General features: G+C 46.3%; 1 non-coding gene across 1 annotated transcript; it reads left to right on the forward strand.

Moving 5' to 3' along the window:
- The first annotated feature begins 1,431 nt into the window (after positions 1 to 1,431).
- Positions 1,432 to 1,572, forward strand: LOC111824658. The gene has a single exon (XR_002827753.1). It is a non-coding gene; the product is annotated as a U4 spliceosomal RNA (small nuclear RNA).
- The last annotated feature ends 8,104 nt before the right edge of the window (positions 1,573 to 9,676 follow it).

Raw genomic sequence — 9,676 nt, forward strand, 5'->3', positions numbered from 1 at the left:
TTCTTAATATATTTTATTGATTTTTTACAGAGAGGAAGAGAGAGGAATAGAGAGTTAGAAACATCGATCAGCTGCCTCCTGCACACCTCCCACTGTGGATGTGCCCGCAACCAAGGTACATGCCCTTGACCGGAATCGAACCTGGGACCCCCCCAGTCCGCAGGCCGACGCTCTATCCACTGAGCCAAACCGGCCAGGGCTAAAAACGTATTTTTTAAAAAGGTAAAAGCAGCCCTAGCTGGCTTGGCTCAGTGTATAAAAAGCATCGGCCTGCAGACTGAAGGGCTCCAGGCCCGACTCTAGTCAACAGCACAAGCCCCGATTGCAGACTTAATCCTCAGTAGGGGGGCATGCAGAAGGCAGCGAATCAATGACTCTCTCTCATTGATGTTTCCATCTCCCTCTCCCTTCCTCTCTGAAATAAAATTATATATATATAAAATTTAAAAAGGATTACATTTTTAAAAAGATAGAAGGAATGCATGCCCATTGTAGAATGAATAGGTAACAAAATTCCATACAACAGAATATCAGTCATAAAATGAAACTGAAATATACTACAGCGTGGATGGACATTAAAAACATTATGAAACAAGCCAGACACAAAAAGTCAAATATTGGATGATTCTGCTAATGTGAGGTACTTAGAATAATCAAATTCATAGAGACAGAAAGTAGAATAGAGGTTGCCAGGGGGTGGGGGGAGGAACCATGGAAAGTTAGTGTTTAATGGGTACAGAGTTTCAGTTTGGGACGATGGAAAAGTTCTGGAGATACATAGCAGTGATGGTTGCAAGCCATGTAAAATGTACTTGATGCTACTGAACTGTACACTTAAAATGGTTAAAGTGGCAACTTTTGTTACGTATATTTTACCATAATAAAAACATTTTATTTTGGAGAGGACAGTTACACTGTGAATTGGGAATCAAGTGAACAGTACCCCGACCTTGAGCCCGTTTCTCATCCACCCCAATTCCTCGTTAACAGGGGTGGGCAAACTTTTTGACTCAAGGGCCACAGTGGGTTCTTAAACTGGACCGGAGGGCCGGAACAAAACATGGATGGAGTGTTTGTGTGAACTAATATAAATTCAAAGTAAACATCATTACATAAAAGGGTACGGTCTTTTTTTTGTTTTGTTTTATTCATTTCAAACGGGCTGGATCCGCCGGAGGACCATAGTTTGCCCAGGGCTGGTACTAGCATGTCCCCTCCCATAATGCTTTGCTTCATTCTCCACCAAAATCTAGTGAAGTGAATAAAGCAAAAGAATCTTTAGAAACAGCCTATGCGTTTTCAAGAGATCCTAATGTGGCTGTATAATTTTCAACCAAACAATAATGGAAAGTTTTTCCATGAGCTTCAAACTCGCCTTTTTGAATTAGGAGCCTTGCTTACTGGGGACGATGAATGGGGGAGATTTTCGCCAGCTTTGCGCAGTGGCAGTATCGTAGCCAATGAGGTTTATCCGAGGCACGATTATTGCTAATTGAAAACTTTTCCCAATACCCCGCCGTGACAACTTGAAATATAGTTGGCACTGGCAATTTTTGACAGTCTCTATGGAGACTGGTATTTTCGGTTGGAAACAAAGAGCAATTTCTTTCTGTAGCTGTTAGAATAGGTGTGCAGTCGCGCCGTCGCGTTGCTTTAGCTTTAAAGTTTTTACCTCCGAGGAGTGGCCTGGACCTGCTGTCTCTTGTCCACATTGCATCTCTTCCAACACCCGAGGTGAGGCTGCTCCGGAAATGCAATGCTCCCTCTGGCCCCTAACACCCGAGGTGAGGCTGCTCCAGAAATGCAATGCTCCCTCTGGCTCTTCGGCTCACCCTCGTTCCCAAACCCACTTTCTGGGAACTTGTGCCTGGGGTAGAAGTTGGAGAAGGAGGTAGGAAATGATTGCTTTATCCAAAAAGGAGAACAACAAAACTGCTTAATTATTATTATTTTTTAAAATATATTTTTATTGATTTCAGAGAGGAAGGGAGAGGGAGAAAGCGATAGAAACATCAATGTTGAGAAAGAATCATTGATTGGCTGCCTCCTGCACGCCCCGCTACTAGGGATCGGGCCTGCAACCCTAGCATATGCCCTTGACTGGAATCAAACCCAGGACCCTTCTTTCCCCAGGCCGATGCTCTATCCACTGAGCTAAACTGGCTAGGGTGAAACTGCTTAATTATTAATGAAAAATAAAAGTTATCTGTTTGGGCCGTTTTAAAGAGGGAAGGAGAGGGCTGTGCATATCTCAGTGATGACAACAACAACAACAACATGACAATAATTTTTGCTTTTTTTTACTTTTCTAAAATTTAAAACTAGAGGCCAGTGCACAAAATTTGTGCACCTGGGGGGGTTCCTCAGCCCAGCCTGCGCCCATTCACAGTCTGGGAGCCCTCGGGGAATATCCAACTGCTGGCTTAGGCCTGTCCCCTGCCAGGCCTAAGCTGTCAGTCAGACATCCCCAGGGCTGCCCTGAGGCCGGATAGGCTTCCGCCACTGCCGCTGTGCTTGCCAGCCGTGAGCCCAACTCAGGGCTTCTGGCTGAGTGGTGCTCCCCCTGTGGGAGCACACTGATCACCAAGGGGCAGTTCCTGCATTGAGCATCTACCCCCTGGTGGTCAGTGCACATCATGGCGACCCGTCGTTCCGCCGTTTGGTCTATTTGCATATTACCCTTTTATTATATACTAGAGGCCCAGTGCACAAATTAGTGCATGGGTGGGGGCTAGCTGCCCGCCCCCAATCAGGGTGTGGGGTGCTGATCGGGGGTGGGGCCAGCCAGGAGGAGTTATTAGTGTCAAAGATCTTTGCGGAGTGTATACACATTTGCTATTGGCTTTTGGATGAATTGAAGCTTCAAAGGCGCTTTAGTGTCAGGGACACTTACAGCTTCCATTTCTAAGCCTCTCCTTAGACAGGTAATGCGGTTTAATTCCCTGCTGACAAACCCTCTAGAGCAGCGGTTCTCAACCTGTGGGTCGCGACCCCTTTGTGGGTCGAACGACCCTTTCACAGGGTTCGCCTAAGACCATCGGAAAACACACATATAATTACATATTGTTTTTGTGATTAATCACTATGATTTAATTATGTTCAATTTGTAACAATGAAATTGGGGGTCACCACACATGAGGAACTGTATTAAAGGGTCGCAGCAATAGGAAGGTTGAGAACCACTGCTCTAGAGAGAGGCCGTGGTGTGATGTGGCTGCCCTCTTTGGTAGTAAGCAGTGGAGAGAGAATGCAGGAAGATGGTGGTTGTGCTGGGCACCTCTCCTGGACACCTGACTGACAGTCCAGACCATGAGCAGTTTTCCTCCTGATCACTCATCATTCAGGTTCCTGGCCTATGAAGGCTGGAGAGGGTTTACTTACTTAGAATCACTGAAGGTCACACTTCAGTGATCAGGGTGTGTGGGGGGGGGCTAATTGGGAGTGGGGCCAGCAGTGGGGAGGGGCCATGGGCAGTTGGATGGCTGGCCCTGCCCCTAATCGGGCTGGTTGGCTGCTGCAGTACGCATCATAGCCACTGGTCGTTCTGGTTGTTCTGGTTGTTCCACCATTCAGTCTCTTGGCTTTTATATATATATAGAGAATATTTTTTTACTGATTTCAGAGAGGAAGAGAGAGAGAGAGAAACATCAACGGTGAGAATCATTGATCAGCTGCCTCCTGCCTGCCCCACACTGGGGATCAAGCCTGCAACCCGGCATGTGCTCTGACCAGCAATCAAACCATGGCCTCCTGGTTCATAGGTCAATGCTTAACCACAGAGCCATGCCAGCAGGCAGCATGACAATATTTGATTTTTCTTTAGTTTCTTGATACAATAGTCAGCTTTTACATGTGTTCTTAGATTTCTGTTGCTCCTAACCTCAGAAGACCTTGAGGTGCTGTACAGAGTAAACACATAACATCCCAGTTTTGCACATACTAGCAATGAAATCAGCAACAGATACAGGCAGTAAACTGGAAGAATTTAACAACAATAAACAACCAATCATGTTCCAAGCAAAAATGAGAACAGTTTTTGTAGAAATTATAGACATAAGAATAGTAGAAAGGATAGACATGAGTAGTTCTGCCTGTTGGAGTGACACCTAGGCTGGTTGGAAGGCCTGATGGATAGAAAGTTGAAATGGAGAAGGGATATTCCAAACCAAGAGAATAGCAAGAGTAAAAAAGCATGAGAATGCGAAGCTGCAGATTGGAGATTGGAGAACTACAAGTCATTCCAAGAATTTTGCACTTTTACCTAGCTGACTTCTTAGTTTTTGTATTCAGCAAATAATTGCTACTGCCAATCATTGTACTAATTGTTCATATTCATTATACCACAGTAATCTTATTAAGTAGGTACTATTATTATGTCCATTTTATAGATGAGGAAATTGAGGCTTTGATATTTAAAGTAACTTGCCAAAGTCATATAGATAATAACTAGTGGAGGCAGTATTAAAACCTAGGCAGTATCTAGAACCAGTTTTCTTAGCTTCTAACTTGTCTCCCAAAGCAAACAAATAAAGCTTTTAACTCAAGAAGTTCCTAAGTATCCTTGTTTGCTGGAATTTATGGACCTCTGAATATTTAAATAATATCAGGTGAAACCTCTGCCATGGCAACTCAACATTTCAGGGGATGATGATGTGGGGTGGGGAGGGTAAGTGGAGCTTACAGTTCCTCTAGTCATCTCTGGCTTTGAGTTACTGTGTTGATTCAACTCTAGATCTTCTACTCACACTGTCTGTGCCACGCCAGAACAATCAAGGGTGAACCTGAGGAGGGGCGGTGAAGGACTGAAGAAAAGACAGACAAGAGAATACAGCTGGGGCTTGGTGGATCTCCTATGCCTGGATGAGGACACAAAAGACTCAGCCTGCAAGCCGATGCTTTATTTTATAGTCTGATTAAAACAAGGATAGATTAACATGTATACAAATGTTCTTGTTTTGGCAACACTTGCTGCACCTCCCACAGCCCATTAGCTACTTAGGAAAGAATTAGGGAGGGCTACAAGGTCAGGCTTAATTATGCTAGGAGAGCTCTGCCCTCCAGGCTGGGACTTGGTTGTGGCCCTGCCACAGGTCAGCCTGAGGCTTGACCGTAGAGCAGCTCCCTATAACTGTCCACTTTTTTGAATCACTGATTCTGAACACCCATCTGATTTCTTCTCACCTAAGTTTTATTGACATAAAGGTTTGGTTGTAGAATGTTTGGTGAGATGGAGGGCGGTTACCGCACAGACCAGAAAACAACATAGTGAACTGTTAGACATCTGGATCTTAAAAACCTGTGGTCAATGCCACCATCAGGAATTTTTCTCTAGTCAGCTTTTTCGTTTCTGCTGGCCTCAACCTATGATGTTGTTCTAGCTTCTCCTTTCCTCTCCTTCCGGAGCCCTCCCATTTTTCTAGAAAGCACAATTTAGGTCTCTTTTTTTCTAACTTTTAGTCACTGGGCTATCTTTTTTAGAATCAAATAGGTTATTTAGGTGTTTTGCTAAACATTTCCTTCCTGCTGGCTGGTGTGGCTCAGTGGTTGAACATTGACCTATGAACCAGGAGGCCATGGTTCAATTCCCAGTCAGGACACATGCTGGGGTTGCAGGCTTGATTCCCCCGTATGGGGCATGCAGGAGGCAGCCAATTGATTTTTTTCTCTCATCAATATATTTTTTAATTGATTTAAGATATATTTTTATTTATTTTAGAGAGGAAGGTAGAGGGAGAGAGAGATAGAAACATCTACACTAATAAAAGAGAAACGTGGTAATTAGCGTACGACCGCTACCCTTCCCATTGGCTAATCAGCATATCCTTATGCAAATTAACTGTCAGCCAAGATGGCGGCCGGCAGCCATGCACTGAAGCGAACAGGGAGGCTTGCTTGCTCCAGTGATGGCGAACTCCAACGTTCCCCGCCTGCTGCTGCCGGCCTCTCAGCTGCAACTCTAAGCAACTATGTTGCAAATATAGAAGCTAAACAAAACCCCAGAAACCTGCGTTAGTCAGCCGGGCTTCAGCCAGCCGGACCGCAACATTGTATCAAATACAGAAGGTAAAGGCCAGAAACCTGCTTTCAGCAGCAAGGCCCTCAGAGCTAAAAGCTGGCCCAGAATAGAAAAAAGAAAAAGAAAAAAAGGAGCGGTTGGAGCTATAGTCCCCCGTCAGCCAGAAAACAGCCCTCAGCCCCTCAGCCAGACTAGCCAGGACCCCAGTGGGGACCCCCACCCTGAAGGGGGTGTGACCAGATGCAAACAGCCATCATCTCCTCATCCAGGCTGGCCAGGCACCCCAGTGTGGACCCCCACCTTGATCCAGGACACTTTTCAGGGCAAACCAGCTGGCCCCCACCCGTGCACCAGGCTTCTATCCTATATAGTAAAAGGGTAATATGCTTCCCAGCACCGGGATCAGTGTGACAGGGGAAGGTGCCCTAACCCCCTGATCAGCCTTGCTTTGTGCCTGATAGGGGGGAGTTTCTAAATCCCCTGATCGCCCTGCGGCTCTGTGTGTGACAGGGGGCGGCACATCAACCCCCTGATCACCCTGCGGTTTTGTGTTTGACAGGGTGCGGCGCACCAACCCCCTGATCGGCCCTGCTCTGTGCATGACAGGGGGGAGCTCCTCAACCCCCTGATGGGCCCTGCTCTGTGCGTGACAAGGGGGAGCTCCCCAACTCCCTGATCAACCCTGCTCTGTGTGTGACAGGGTACGGAGCCCCAACCCCCCTGATGGGCCCTGCTCTGTGAGTGACAGGGGGCAGCGCCCCAACCCCCTGATTGGCCCTGCTCTGTGAGTGACAGGGGGTGGCGCCGCAACCTCCCCATCGACCCTGCCTTGAGTGTGACAGGGGGCGGTGCCCCAACCCCCCAATCAGCCCTGCTCTGAGCCCGACCAGGGGCTGCACCTAGGGATTGGGTGTGCCCTCTGCCAGGCCTGAGCCAGCAGGTCGTTATCTCCCGAGGGGTTCCAGACTGCGAGAGGGCACAGGCTGGGCTGGGGGACCCCCCCCCCGCCGAGTGCACAAATTTTTGTGCACCGGGCCTCTAGTCTACACTAATAAAAGAGAAAGATGCAAATTGACAGTACCTTCACAATGCCCACCAGCCAATCAGGAGTGAGTATGCAAATTAACACAACAAAAATGATGGGTTAATTTGCATATGCAAGCGGCTGGGGTTGGGGCGGGACTCAGGCGTTCCACACTGTACCAGCTGCTCCGGGCCCTCTGGGCAGCATGGGGAGGCAGAAAGGCGGCTCCAGGCTGGAGCGAAGGCAGTGCCGGCAGCCAGGGGATGGAAGGCCCATTCTTGCACGAATCTTCGTGCATTGGGCCTCTAGTCAATGATAAGAGAATCATCAATTCTCCCTCCTGCATGCCCCTGACTGGGGATTCAGCCACAACCCAGGCATGTGCCCATGAGCCACACCAGCCGAGCTCTCTTAGATGTTTCTATGTCTCTATTCCTTATCCCTTTCTCTCTAAAAATCAATAAAACCATATTAAACAAACAAACAAAAAGACTTCTTTCCATAGGGAATTCTAGGAAATTCAGCTTTATAAAATTTTTTATTTATTTTTTTGGAGAGAAACCAAGATGGCGGCATAGGTAAACACCGGAGATTGCTGCCTCAAACAACCACTTCAAAAATACAACTAAAAGACGGAACGGACATCACCCAGAACCACAGGAAGGCTGGCTGAGTGGAAATTCTACAACTAGAAGGAAAGAGAAAAGCATACCGAGACTCAGAGGAGGCGCAGTGTGGAAGTAAAATACAAAGGTGCAGAGGTGCGTGCGGAGCGGGCTGGCGGCTGAGGGCGCGGTTGTCTTTTTCAATCGGGAGGGAGTCTCAGGCTCTGAGCTCCAGTTCTGGGCAAGTCTCTGGGGACCCAGACTCAAACGGGAGAAGCGGGACTGTCTGGCATCGGTTGGAACTTGAGGGCAGCTTTCTCTCTGAGGTACTTGCAGCAATTGCTGGGACACTGAGAAGCAGAGCCTCTGAGGACAGGACTGAGAGCAGCCATAACTGCTCGCTCCGCCCACCCTGTTGATCCCCTGGGACCCGCCCTGCCCAAGCCTTGCACAGAGGCATTTGCTGGATAGCCTCAGGCAAAGGCTAGATTAGCACCTCCCTAGAGGACAGAAGTTCTCCCACTGCAGACACAGCTGATTCTCACAGCCAGTTGGCCTGGAGGTCAAATCCCCTCGAGTGTTACCTACAACAATCAAGGATTAACTACAACAAGACTGCGCACAAAGACCACTACGGGGTGCACCAAGAAAACATAAAAAATGTGGAGACAAAGAAACAGGACACAAATGACAGAAATGGAGGAAAGCAAACTGCTGGATATAGAGTTCAAAACCACACTTTTAAGGTCTTTCAAGAACTGTCTAGAAGCCGCAGATAAATTTAGTAAGACCCTCGAAAAGACTGGTGAGACTGCCGATAAATGTAGTGAGATCCTCAAGAAATCTAGTGAGACCCTCGATGTTGTGATAAAGGACCAACTAGAAATTAAGCATACACTGACTGAAATAAAAAATATTATACAGACTCCCAACAGCAGACCAGCGGATCGCAAGAATCAAGTCAAAGATTTGAAATGCGAAGAAGCAAAATACACCCAACCGGAAAAGCAAAATGAAAAAAGAATCCAAAAATACGAAGATAGTGTAAGGAGCCTCTGGGACAGCTTCAAGCGTACCAACATCAGAATTATAGGGGTACCAGAAGATGAGAGACAGCAAGATATTGAAAACCTATTTGAAGAAATAATGACAGAAAACTTCCCCACCTGGTGAAAGAAATGGACTTACAGGTCCAGGAAGCGCAGTGAACCCCAAACAAAAGGAATCCAAAGAGGACCACACCAAGACACATCATAATTAAAATGCCAAGAGCAAAAGATAAAGAGAGAATCTTAAAAGCAGCAAGAGAAAGAAACTCAGTTACCTACAAGGGAATACCCATACGACTGTCAGCTGATTTCTCAACAGAAACTTTGCAGGCCAGAAGGGAGTGGCAAGAAATATTCAAAGTGATGAATACCAAGAACCTACAACCAAGATTACTTTATCCAGCAAAGCTATCATTCAGAAGTGAAGGTCAGATAAAGAGCTTCACAGATAAGGGAAAGCTAAAGGAGTTCATCACCACCAAACCAGTATTATATGAAATGCTGAAAGGTATCCTTTAAGAAGAGGAAGAAGAAAAAGGTAAAGATACAAATTATGAACAACAAATACGCATCTATCAACAAGTGAATCTAAAAATCAAGTGAATAAATAATCTGATGAACAGTATGAACTGGTGATTATAATAGAATCAGGGACATAGAAAGGGAATGGACTGACTATTCTTGGGGGGGGAGGGGAAGGTGTGTGGGGGATGTGGGAAGAGACTGGACAAAAATCGTGCACCTATGGATGAGGACAGTGGGTGGGGAGTGAGGGCGGAGGGTGGGGTGGGAACTGGGAGGAGGGGAGTTATGGGGGGAAAAAAGAGGAACAACTGTAATAATCTGAACAATAAAGATTTAATAAAAAAAATTAAAAAATTAAAAAAAATTAAAAATGGAACTTATGCACTTCTGGGAATATATCCGAATAAACCCAAGACACTAAAAAAAAATATTTTTTAAATGTTTTTATTGATTTTTA

This window comes from Myotis lucifugus, unplaced genomic scaffold (genome assembly GCF_000147115.1).
Source record: "Myotis lucifugus unplaced genomic scaffold, Myoluc2.0 scaffold_7, whole genome shotgun sequence".
In the NCBI taxonomy this organism is placed as follows: Eukaryota; Metazoa; Chordata; class Mammalia; order Chiroptera; family Vespertilionidae; genus Myotis; species Myotis lucifugus.